The sequence below is a fragment of the Eleutherodactylus coqui genome, chromosome 1 (genome assembly GCF_035609145.1).
Source record: "Eleutherodactylus coqui strain aEleCoq1 chromosome 1, aEleCoq1.hap1, whole genome shotgun sequence".
Classification (NCBI taxonomy): Eukaryota; Metazoa; Chordata; class Amphibia; order Anura; family Eleutherodactylidae; genus Eleutherodactylus; species Eleutherodactylus coqui.
The window spans coordinates 242,573,590-242,586,890 of NC_089837.1; positions in this window are offsets into that span (position 1 = coordinate 242,573,590).

A 13,301-nucleotide genomic window follows, 5' to 3' on the forward strand; every position below is an offset into this window, starting at 1 on the left:
GTGAGACCTCGGAGCCCGAAATGCAGCCCTGTATGTTGCTCCTCGCCTGCCCTATCCATTTCTGTGTTTTTTACATGACTTTGGTGATTTGCTAAGATTTTCACAAATGAAAACCTTAGCGGAGCACCAGTCATATACAAAAATTCTCGAGTCGCCCATTGACTTCAATGGGGTTCGTTACTCGAAACGAACTCTCGAGCATCACTGAAAGTTCGACTCGAGTAACGAGCACTCGAGCATTTTGGTGCTCGCTCATCTCTAATCCTTACCAACACCATACAACCAAATAAAGCTCTTCACAGACCTCTCACAAACGACGATTCAAGCAAGAAAGAAATTCCGCGAAATTACTCTAGCCCTTCGAGACAACAAGATACTCTACAAATAGGGCTTCCCGCCCAAACTAATTATAAACAAAGACGGAAATACCTACTTAATACAGAATCCAGAGGAAGGCTTCCAATTACTTAAAAAATGGAATATACATGCGGAAAGGGCCAACACCCTGAAGCATCTTGATCCAGAATGGAATGAAGCACCTAAAGGTTGAAATTAAATACCAAAAAAGAATTTCAAAAGAACCTCCGGTGTGCTCCCCACTCCTCGGACAGAGAGCGACCACAGAAAGAATTAAGAACCCTCCACGATATCCTGTTTATGTGTTAAAAAGGGCCTGAATTCTCGTAAAGGCTGGACTTTGTTTACCCCCCAAACAATAAGTGATGTTCTCTCGGAAGACGCCTGAAAGCCGAACGAGAGAAACTCTCACTTTACCTTTGTTCACTGTTTTATTCCCCGCTTGGTTAGGGGACCAGTTCACACCCTATTACCTTCCCCCACACCAAAGGCACAACACATCTAAGGCACCAAAGCCAAAACAAAAAGAATATAACAAGAAGAAACGAACAGAAAATTCTTCCTTTGAAAAGAACAACCTGACAAATCCAAGCTCTAAATTTAAAAAGCTGAAAGGAAAGCATCCAAATACTCCACCGCCATGAGTGTGAAGATCATGTCATACAATGTAAAAGGCCTCAACTCTCCACACAAAAGGTCTTCTCTTCGGAAGGATGCATTAGCAGCAAAAACGGACATTATATGCCTACAAGAGACTCACTTTATAAAAGGAAAACACCCAAAATTTACACATCCAAAATTTCCCAAGATATATTTGTCTTGCACAGAAAAGAAGAAAGCAGGGGTATTAATAGCGATCAAAGACTCGGTGGACTTCAAGTTGGTTGAATCAACAACGGACGTGAATGGTAGATATGTAATACTGATTTGTGAATTGAATGGTTTTTTAGTAACATTAGTTAACGTATATGTTCCGAATAATGCTCAGATACGTTTCCTTAACAGGCTGATGAAGAAAATTAACAAAATTTAAAAAGGCCAGCTTTTATTATGTGGTGACTTTAATTTAATCCACGATAGAAGTATTGACACTAATAATAAAAGAATGGCATCACCCACGTTGGCACCTTGGCTTCTAAAGGAGGAGATGTATGATTCATACAGATGTATCAACGCAAATGCAAAAGAATTTACATTCTACTCCACAAGGCATAGAACGTTCACCAGGATCGATATGATCTTGGTGGACTTCTTCCTACTGCCAAAGGTAAAAGATGCCTCAATCGGAATAACCTCTTGGTCAGACCACGCACCAGTTTTCCTGACCATGAGATTATCACACTCAACAAACACTCCAAAAATATGGAGAAATAACTTGTTTCTGATTAAAGCTGACCCATATAAAAAACAAATTTCTGAAGCCATTAGGGAATATTTTACATTTAATGACCTCCCCAATACGAACCCATTTGTACTATGGAACGCACACAAGTCGGTCATTAGAGGTATGCTAATTCAACAAGGCTCCCGCTATAAAAAGGAAAAAGCAAAAACTCTTGACAACCTACTCACACAACTAAAAAACTTGGAAACGGAAATCCAAAAAACACCGACAGACACGCTACACAAAAAACTACTCAACACCAGACAACAACTAAGAGACCTGCTATTACTACAACACGAAAAACAGATCAGAACATACAAAACAACCTATTACACAGATAACAATAAATTTACCAGTTACATGGCACGCAGAGTTAAACAAGCAAGAATTAAAGCAAAAATTCCATATATAAAAGAAATAGGATCTGAGCATAAAATACACAACCCAAAAGACATAGTAGAAGTATTCAATAAATTTTATGCCAAACTCTACAACATGAGAGATGACCCGACGGTGACCCAACCCAACGAAAACAGCATTGGAGAGTTTTTAAACAACATCAAACTCCCAACCATTAACAGAGAGCAACTAGACTCACTGAATGCCCCAATAACAGAGCAAGAGGTTCTGAAGATAATTAACGCCTTAAAAAAAGATAAAGCACCAGGACCCGATGGGTACTCTAATGAGTACTATCAAACTTTTAAAATAGAACTAATTAAAAACCTCACAAAAACTTTCAACGAAGCAAAAAAAACAGGTACCCTACCTGCAGAAATGCTGCAGGCCACAATTGTGGCAATCCCTAAACCCGGTAAGGACCTTTCATCCCCGACAAATTTCAGACCAATTTCGCTATTAAACAGTGATATACAAAATTTACACAAAAATCCTGGCCCAAAGACTAGTAAACATCATCCCAGATTTGGTGCATAGTGATCAAGTGGGGTTCACCCAGGGCCGGCAGGCATCAGATGGAACCAGGAGAATAATGGGGCTGCGAACGCCTTCTCTGCTCCTTACCTTGGATGCGGAGAAGGCGTTCGACAGGATCCATTGGGAGTACGCTTTCTCAGTCCTGAGGAAACTTGGATTTAAGGGAGAAATACTAGGAGCCATACAAGCACTATATTCAGTCCCATCCGCAAGAGTCTTGATAAATGGAACACTTTCAACCCCATTTCAAATAACCAATGGCACCCGACAAGGGTGTCCATTGTCCCCTCTGTTGTTTGTTCTAACAATGGAACCGTTCGCAGAAAAAATAAGAACAGACCCAGATATAAAAGGTATCCCACTACCATTTCGCCAACATAAAATCGGTCTATTTGCGGACGATGTTGCACTGCTTGTGACCAACCCACTACCTTCACTTAGAGCAATAATAGAAATCATTAACAAATTCGGACGAGTCTCATATTATAAAATTAACTCACACAAATCCCAATTATTAGGAGTTGGAGTACCTAAAACCCTTAAAGAAATAATTAAAAAAGAATTCCCCTTTTCTTGGGAAGACAAACAAATTCCGTATCTGGGACTAAAGATAACTACCCCACTGAGTGACACTCCCCAAATAAATATAACCTCACTGCTTAAGTCGCTGCAGTCTGACCTGGAAAGATTTGAAAAAACAGAACCATCATGGTTGGGAAGGATAACTCTTTACAAGATGATAACATTACCAAAGGTCCTCTATATTTTCAGGACTATGACCTGCCCCCTACCCCAAAAAATGATTAAAAGCCTCCAAAAACAAATGATGACATTCATATGGCAAAATAAAAAAACGAGAGTGGCAGCAGCAATATTATATTCTTCAAAAGAGAGAGGAGGAATGGGGGTCCCCAACCTCTCAGCATACCACAAAGCAACTATACTACAACAATTGAGAGTGTGGTGCCAACCCCAAAATAACACCAGCTGGCCAGAAATAGAGAAACACCTGGGAGGCGGCTGAAACCTTCGCACAACACTGCTGGCAAGCGCAATAGACCCAAAAATAAAGACTCCAAAATGCTTAGCAATCAGAACATCAATTGAAACCTGGAAACACACCATAAAAATCTCTAGGTCCCACCAATCGAGAAGTCAGGTAGCCCTCCCCATTGACATATTAGAACTACTAATACCAAACTTAACACTCACCGACTGGAAAAGAAAAGGGATTGAACTAATTTCAGATATTCAAGAGAACTCCCAACTAATGCCCTTCGACAGTCTGTGTAAAAAGAAAAACCTAACCAGAGATAACCTTTTCCAATACAGACAAATTAAAAGCTTCCTGATGGACAACAAAATCCCCACATTAACAGTACCCACATACCTACACAAATTCTTTTTTACTCAAGAAACCCCAAAAACGAAATTAAAATTTTGGTATGAGGTACTTAATGGAGAAGCTAAGGGAGACACAAATAAACAAAAAAAATCCACATACTTAACTGGGAGAGGGACCTGAAGACATCCTATGATATGGAATATTGGGCCAAATCTTGTAGAAGAGCCCACAAATGTACAGTTGGCTCTAGGTTACTAGAAGTTCACCAGAAAGTACTGACAAGATGGTACTACTCTCCTTTGAAATTAGCATCACTCTTTCCGAACACCTCAGAACTATGTTGAAGAGGATGTGGAAAGGCTGGATCCCTACTGCACCTACTATGGGAATGTTCATATATACGCCCATTATGGAACTCGGTACTAGCAATGACTAATCGACTATTAGGATTGAGAACCACGCTTGGACCACAGACAGCTATACTACTACTAGAACTAGAAAAAATACCACCCCATAACAGGAAGTTGATAGCACACATTCTCCTTAGTGTTAAACTACTGATTGTCAGAGAGTGGAAATCCACTAATACTCCTACCTTGAACAAACTTATTGACATGGTATCTGAGCATTGTTCATTTGAGAAACTGTATGCGTCCAAACAAGACACAATGTGTAATTACAGGGAAACATGGCAACCCTGGCTGGACGGAATAACTAAAGGACTACTGCCACACCAATAACCAAACGCAACTATGAGCATCGAACTAAGAAGAACCCGGATAACAAGAAATAGACAGCTTTAAACTAAGAAGCAAATTACAGGTTTAGTGCCTTTCACCTACCCACTTATCCCAACCTTGCCTCCTATCCCTCTCCCCTCCCCCCCCCCCCTCACTCCCTCCTTCCCCCCCTCCCCACACCCATTCCACATTTATGTTTGGAAAAACTAAAATAACAAGTGTAATGACTTGCAGAGACATTGTATATGTACTAGTTATATGTTTGTTACTGAAAATGCAAAAATGAATATCTGCTAACACTTTAATAAAAACCTATTGAAAATTTAAAAAAAAAAAAGAAAAACTCGGCCAACCCCTTTAATTGGCATTGCAGTGCCATGCAGGAAAACGCCATTCATGTGTATGACCCAATTTAAAAGAATGGGGTTCATATTTGTGCATCTCACAATACACAAATATTGCGTGTTTTTTTCGCCCGTGTGAAGTTGGCTTTATGGTATGTTCACACTTACCCGATTTAGTGCAGACTCTGCATCATTGAGACAGGTTCTGATGCACATCTAAAGGTCCCTTTACACAGGATGACTGTCGGGCAAACAATGCCCGGAACTCGTCCCTGTGTCTCCGCACTCCTGCAGGGGAGCTAGTAGAGCTGTCTCGCTCAAGGAGCGGCCAGCCGGGGGGCGGGGCAGTGCAGGAGATTTCTCTCCTCTTGCTCCCCCGCCCCCCTCTATTTACATAACACAGCGGCCGTTCACTACTGAACGGCCGTTGGTTAAACTGAATGATGAGCGATGAGCTTCATCGCTGATCTTTTATGCTGCATCGTGCAGCCCCGAGCAGGGAAATTTTTATTTACCCTGGAAATATGTACTTTTGCACATGAGTCCACTGCTTTCGCGATGTGCGCAGAAGCCGGGGGAAGGTACACAGATAAATCCAGCGGCCTTAGATTCTTAATTTTATCCTCTCACAGACATGATCTGTGAAGGGAGATCTAATGTAAGCTTTTTAAACTTTTTTTTTTAAATTTTTTTTTTTTTACACTTTTTAAATTTTTTTTTTTTTTTTAACAGTCATCACGTCCCCGGGAACCGCATACAGCAGTCCCCGGTGACACATGGTAGCCAAAAGCAGAGGTATTTTAAATTTGCCGGGGCGCGAGCCCCTCTGTGCAAGCAGCTGATATATGACGTTGTGCGCATGTGCAGACAGGAAATTCAGGACATGAGGGAGGACCGGTGTGAGTATTTTCATCTCCCCCCTCATGGATCCGATCCATGAGGGAGGTCAAACTAACTTTATTTGACTTTTTTGAAACTTTTCAGTGATTACTGCTATCCAATAGATCACTGGCCCGGGGACCACTCACCGGGAACCAGGCGTTTTCAAATGTCCCACGCCAGTCTCCTCTTCTGCGCATGCGCCACTACTTTTCCTTTGGCGCGTGTGCGCAGAAGACTGTGAAGGGTCCGTTCCAGACCAGATCATCACGGGACATCATGGAGGAGGGAGGTGAGTAGTTTCAGCGCCCCTCATGGATGCAATCTGTGAGGGGAGCTGAAACTCTAACTTTTCAATACTTTTTATTTACTTTAATGCGATCGGTGCTATCCATTGGATAGTGCCAATTGCATTGCCGGGGTGGGTGTGTTTCTGCAGCCCCACCCATCACAGCATTGTGTTGGTTCAGCGATCGCTGGACTGATTCTGATTGGTTTAGTGAGCGCTGCTCTCAGCCAATCATTCCCCAAGAATAAGACCTAGTAACATAGTTCGTAAGGCTGAATGAAGACAATGTCCAGCCTGTCTAGCCTCCTGTTTTGTTGATCCAGAGGAAGGCAAAAAAACCCAAGAGCAGAAGCCAATAGCCCTTTTGGGGGAAAAAATTCCTTCCCGACTCCCTAATGGCAATCAGACTGTTCCCTGGATCAACCCCTAATAGTTCCTACCTGCTTGTATACCAGGATTAACAGATAATCTTAAATTTATAGTTTATAATATCCTTCCTCTCCAGAAAGACATCTAGTCCCCTTTTAAACTCCTCTAAGGATTTTGCCATCACTACATCCTCAGGCAGAGAGTTCCACAGTCTAGCTGCTCTAACAGTAAAGAATCCCTTTCTATGTTGGTGATGAAACCTGCTTTCCTCTAAACGTAGCGGATGCCCTCTTGTTACCGTTGCAGTCCTGGGTATAAACAGATCCTGGGAGAGATCCTTGTATTGTCCCCTCATGTACTTATACATGGTTATTTGGTCGCCTCTTAACCTTCTTTTTTCTAGAGTAAATAGTCCCAATTTGGATAGCCTCTCTAGGTATGCCAGTCCCGTCATTCCATGTATTAGTTTAGTTGCCCTTCTTTGAACCCCCTTCAATACCGTAACATCTTTCCTGAGCACCGGTGACCAGAACTGTACGCAGTATTCCATGTGAGGCCTGACAAGTGCCTTATATGATGGAAGGATAATGTTCTCGTCCTTCGCCCTTATACCTCTTTTAATGCATCCCAAAACTTTATTTGCCTTTGCAGCAGCTGATTGGCATTGGTTACTCCAGTTTAGTCTATAGTCCACTAGTACCCCCAGGTCTTTTTCCATATCACTTTTCCCTAGCAGTACCCCATTTAGTGTATATTGGTGACATCCGTTTCTCCTGCCCATGTGCATAACCTTACATTTATCAACATTAAACTTCATTTGCCATTTTTCTGCCCAAGCCCCTAGCTTATCTAGGTCAGTTTGTAGACGCACATTGTCCTCCATTGCATTAATTATTTTGTATAATTTTGTGTCATCTGCAAATATTGATGTTTTACTGTGCAGTCCCTCTATCAGGTCGTTGATAAATATATTGAACAGAATGGGGCCCAATACTAAACCTTGTGGCACCCTGCTAGTGACTGTGGCCCAATGAGCAATTTATTACCACCCTCTGCTTTTTATCATTGAGCCAATTTTTAACCCAATTACACACGTTTTCACCCAAACCAAGCTGTCTCATTTTGTATATTAGCCTATTATGTGGCACGGTGTCAAACGCTTTAGAGAAGTCCAGATATACGAGATCCATAGACTCTCCCAGGTCCAGCTTAGAGCTTACTTCATCGTAGAAACTGATCAGATTTGTCTGACATGAGCGACCCTTCATGAATCCATGCTGGTGAGGAGTTATTCCCTTGTTCTCCTTGAGGTGCTCATCGATGGCGTCTCTCAGAATCCCCTCGAAAATTTTTCCCATTACTGAAGTGAGACTTACCGGCCTGTAGTTGCCAGGCTCACTTTTGGTCCCCTTTTTATAAATTGGAACCACGTTGGCAATGCGCCAATCCAATGGTACAACACCGGTCTTGAAAGTGTCTAGAAATATTAGGTATAGCGGCCTAGCTAACTCAACACTTAGTTCCCTTAGTATCCTTGGGTGTATTCCATCTGGGCCTGGCGATTTATCGATTTTAATCTTCTTTAACCTGTTCCGCACTTCCTCCTGCATTAGGTATCACATATTTTGCGAGGGGTTTATTTTATTCCCCTGTATCTCGTGTGACATTTCCTTTTCGTTTGTGAATACGCTTGAAAAGAAACTATTTAATAGATTTGCCTTCCCTCCATCATCTTCAATGATTTCCCCTGCATTATTTTTTAAAGGGCCAGTGCTCTCCCTGCAAATCCTTTTGCTGTTAATATAGTTGAAAAATAGTTTTGGGTTGTTTTTGCTCTCTTTGGCGATCAGTGTCTGTTTTGGTGCAAAAATTAATATAAGGCACGCTCTTATTTTCGGGGAAACTTGGTAGGACTCAAGGTATGGTGGCTACCCTATATTAGGCTAGTCATCCACACCAGGTGAGTCTTTTTCATACACTTCTGTTTTATCGCACAAGGCACAATCATTCTGATTCTTTTTCCTGTGCAAAAGCACAGGAGCGATTATTAACACTGAGTTTGCCCTATATGTTTCCAATGGTTTTTTAATTGCATTGGTGTAATAAGTAGATTCAGTCTTCTTTGTAACATAGGGTGATCAAGGTCGGACGCTGACCGAAACGCGTCCCTGGTTTTATCAATAATGCTGTGACACTACTAATAAAGGCAAAGTTTTTTCATACCTCCGAAGGCGAACCTCCTTTTTTCTGAACTGCTTCATGTGAATGTCGTGGGGGACTACGCAAATCGCTGAGGACGCTTGATATGCAGCCGAATTATAAGGATCAAGTGCATAAGAAGGAGAGGGAGAGCGCAAATGTGTTTTTTTTTGTCTTCAACCTCAGCTATATAAGAAAGCACTAATATTATAAATGGCGCATGGATGGTTGAGGAGTAGAGATGAGCGAGCATACTCGTCCGAGCTTGATGCTCGTTCGAGTATTAGGGTGCTCAAGATGCTCGTTACTCGAGAAGAGCACCACGCGGTACTCGTCTCGATTAAACGAACACTGACCATTGAATTCAATGAAGCCAGCAATACAGCCGGCTCCATTGAAAGCAATGGGCTGCCGGCGAGCGTGGGATGAATTTTCGGGAAGGGCTTAAAAATATAAGCCCTTACCTGGAAATCATCCTAAAATGTGTAAAAATAAAAAAAAAATTTATACTCCCCTTTCCGCTGCAGCCGGAGTTCAGCCACGTCTGGCCGGCAGTTCTCCTGAACTGCTTTCTGTAGTATTCAGCAGGTGGGGATTTAAAATCCCCACCTGCTGAATGGGCTGCCTCTGATTGGTCACAGCTCTCACCAATCAGAGGCAGCTCTCACTCACCCATTCATGAATGGGTGAGTGAGTGCTGCCTCTGATTGGCTCAGCGCAGGGACCAATCAGGGGCAGCTCTCAGCTGAATGACAGCTGAGAGCTGCCCCTGATTGGTCCCTGCGCTGAGCCAATCAGAGGCAGCACTCACTCACCCATTCATGAATTCATGAATGGGTGAGTGAGAGCTGCCTCTGATTGGTGAGGCTGTGACCAATCAGAGGCAGCTCATTCAGCAGGCGGGGATTTAAAATCCCCGGCTGCTGAATACTACTCACAGCAGTTCAGGAGAACTGCCGGCCGGCTGCGGCTGAACTGTCTGCTGGGACAAGGTGAGCATATTTTTTTTTTTTTTACTTTTTACACATTTCTGGATGAATTTCAGGGAAGGGCTTATATTTTTAAGCCCTTCCCAAAAATTCATCCCGCGCTCGCTGGCAGCCCATTGCTTTCAATGGAGCCGGCTGTATTGCCGGCTCCATTGAATTCAACGGGCCAACATCGTTCTTCTCTGCCACAGCTGTTACAGCTGTGGCAGAGGAAAACAAGCTTTATGCTGACAGTGCGGGGGGGGGGGTCTCACTCTTGCCACTATTGTGGCTTAATAGTGAGACCTCGGAGCCCGAAATGCAGCCCTGCATGTTGCTCCTCGCTTGCCCTATCCATTTCTGTGTTTTTTACATGACTTTGGTGATTTGCTAAGATTTTCACAATTGAAAACCTTAGCGGAACACCAGTCATATACAAAAATGCTCGAGTCGCCCATTGACTTCAATGGGGTTCGTTACTCGAATCGAACTCTCGAGCATCACTGAAAGTTCGACTCGAGTAACGAGCACTCGAGCATTTTGGTGCTCGCTCATCTCTATTGAGGAGCCATGTTATGGATTTTGCATAGGGGCTCCATACATTTAGCTTCTACCTATTTATTTTTAGATTCTAGCAATAGCCCCTGGTGTTACACTGATGGGCTTCTTAAGAGACCGAGTGATGTAGAGGAAAGTTACGGCTGCGCCTCCATTCTGAACTTTTGCATCCAGGCCCCTGAGCCTTGAGCTACCCCTGTGATTCTACCTCTTCAAATGAGGGGGTGAAAACTACACCCAAATCCGTCAAAATCCATGCATCACATGCAAATGTTGGTACAGATCCACATGAAAAATACACTATGTGTGCGCATAGCCTAGAGAGGTTTTGCGAAACTGAAATATTAATGACCCATCAATATCATATCAGTCGTGGTCTGCTGCTCTTGACTCTCGCTAATAAGCTGTTTGAAGAGACCACGGTGCTTGGATGATTTAACATTTAATGGTCACGTGGCCTAAAAGCAGTTCATTCCCATTCAAGTGAATAAGATTCATTCAAAAGCTGTGGAATCAAAATATGCAGTACACCCCGAGATGAACTCGATAAGGGGTCTAGTTTTGAAAATAGGGTCATTTATGAGGGTTTTCTGTCGTTTTGGCAGCTCAAGGGATCTGCAAGTGTGCAATGAGCCTTAAACTCCTTCAAGCAAAAACTCTGTTCTAAAAGCCACTGGCTGCATACAGACATAATATTAGGGCCACAATGGGTATGTTTCTGAACACAGGACAAACAGGGGTATCTGTTTTGGGTTGCAAATCCTCGTTTTCATGTGTACTATAGAAAAAAAACCTGTTTTTAAAATAACATATTTACAAATGTCTGAAATTTTCTCCTCTAAATTGCATTAACTCCTGAAGAAAAATTGTGGGATAAAAATGCCCATGACACCCCTCAGAGAATACATTAGGGGGTGTATTTTTTTAACCACGTGATGCATTTTTTAGTTATTTACAGGTTAAAAATGTCACTTTTTTTTATTAGCAATTTAAATTCTATGATTCTTTCTGAACTTGGGAGTGTAATGTTTTTAAAAGTATTTAGTATAGTTTAGGAGATATGATGCAATGGGATGCAGGCAACCCCAGCAGTGATTTTTGGGAAAGTGCCCTTCCGTGAAAACCATCCCTAGCTTGTTTAAAAAATTAAAAATATATATACTCACCTCTCTGCCGCTGTCAGGGTCTGGTGGGTCTTGTCGCTTGGCACCCTGGCTAGCTTGTGTAAATAATAAAAAAATATATATACTCACCTCTCAAAATGGTACCTTGAAAATCCTCCCTAGCTTGTGTAAAAAATAAAAAAAATATACATACTCGCCTCTCCGCTGCTGCCGGAGCTTGGCGCGACCCCCTGCTTGGCTCCCCAGCTCTATACTGAAGATCTTTCAGCTGGCAGGGATTTAAAATCCCTGCTTCCTAAAAGTGCTGCATCTGATTGGCTGAGCGTTTAGCCATTCATTGATTGACAGCTGAACGCTGCCTGTGATTGGTCACAGCGCTCAGCGAATCACAGGCAGCGCTCAGCCATTCATGAATTTATCAAATATATTTTTTTTTATTTTTTACACACATTTGGGATGATTTTCAGGGAAGGACTTATAGTTCCAGTACACCCCAAAAATCATTGCCGTGGGGAGTCCCCTCATCACTGAACACTGTGACAGCACTGTCACAATGTTCAGTGATGAGGGGACTCTCCGTGAGGCTGAAAGAATCCTCTGCCACTGCTAATACAGCAGTGGCAGCGGATCACGATCATCGCCCATTGACAAATTAAATTTTTTTTCTCTTGAATGCATGCCTGACAAGGGAGTCACGCAAGTGGTTAAAATGGGGTCATTTGTCAGGCAGTTCTATCATTCTGGCACCTATTAGCCATTGCAATACTGGTTTGGTGTAGGAAAAAAAAGTTACAATTTTAATTCATGTTAAATTTGTACATCTCCTAAATTGATTTAAAAAAACGAATGTTTTTCAAATGTGCTTCCAGAATAAAGTAAACAGATATAATATATCTCATTAAAAAATTGACCTATTAAAGTTGAAAATGTGAAAAATGACAATTTTTCAACATTTTCCCAATTTTGGCGCTTTTAATAAATATACACAAATTCTTTCGGTCTATTTTTACCACCCAAATGAATTACAATATGTGGTAAAAAAAACTGTGTCAAAATTACTTGTAAATGCAAAACCTTTACGGAGTTATCCAATGTTAAAGTGACACGTGTCAGATTTCCAAAATTTGGACTGGTCATTAAGGTGCAAAGAGGCTTTGTCACTAAAGGGTTAATCATTAAATCCTATTCATTTCTGTAGGATGCCAGCTGCTAAGGTGCAAATCTTTAAAAAAAAAATTTATTATTCAATCTGGGTGGCAGTTAAATGTCTGGAAGACAATAAAAAATTTGAATATGGAATGTTCTCTTCCTTTAATAATAGGCATGACCACCTCGCAGTATCACAAAGGGTAAGTTAACTTTTCCTTTTTTAATGTGAGGGGTTAAATAAGTCGATAAGCGTAGTTAAATTTGTTTACTTGAACTGGCTAGACCACAATACAAAGTTTCAAATTAGGCCCTTCATTTATAATTCTTTATTTAAATTACTGGCCTGTTTGTATGAGGAAAAGTGACATCACAGGAACCCTAAATCCTAAGGGACCAAGAAAGAGTGCATGCTTTGTACCCACTACAGTTATGCTTTTGTACCTACACTTTTCTGCTATTTTTTCTAGATTATCAGTAAAGTGATGAAAGCACACTCAGCAAAAGGGGACCTGTCATGTCCCCATAAGACTATAAAATAAGTTATAGAGGATGTGACAGGGACCCAGATGATGTATTTTTTGTACTCATCCTCTCCAGTGATGAAGTACTGTGAAAAGCGTGCCTCGCAGGAAAAACTGACTTATATGGGAGCACGCATGC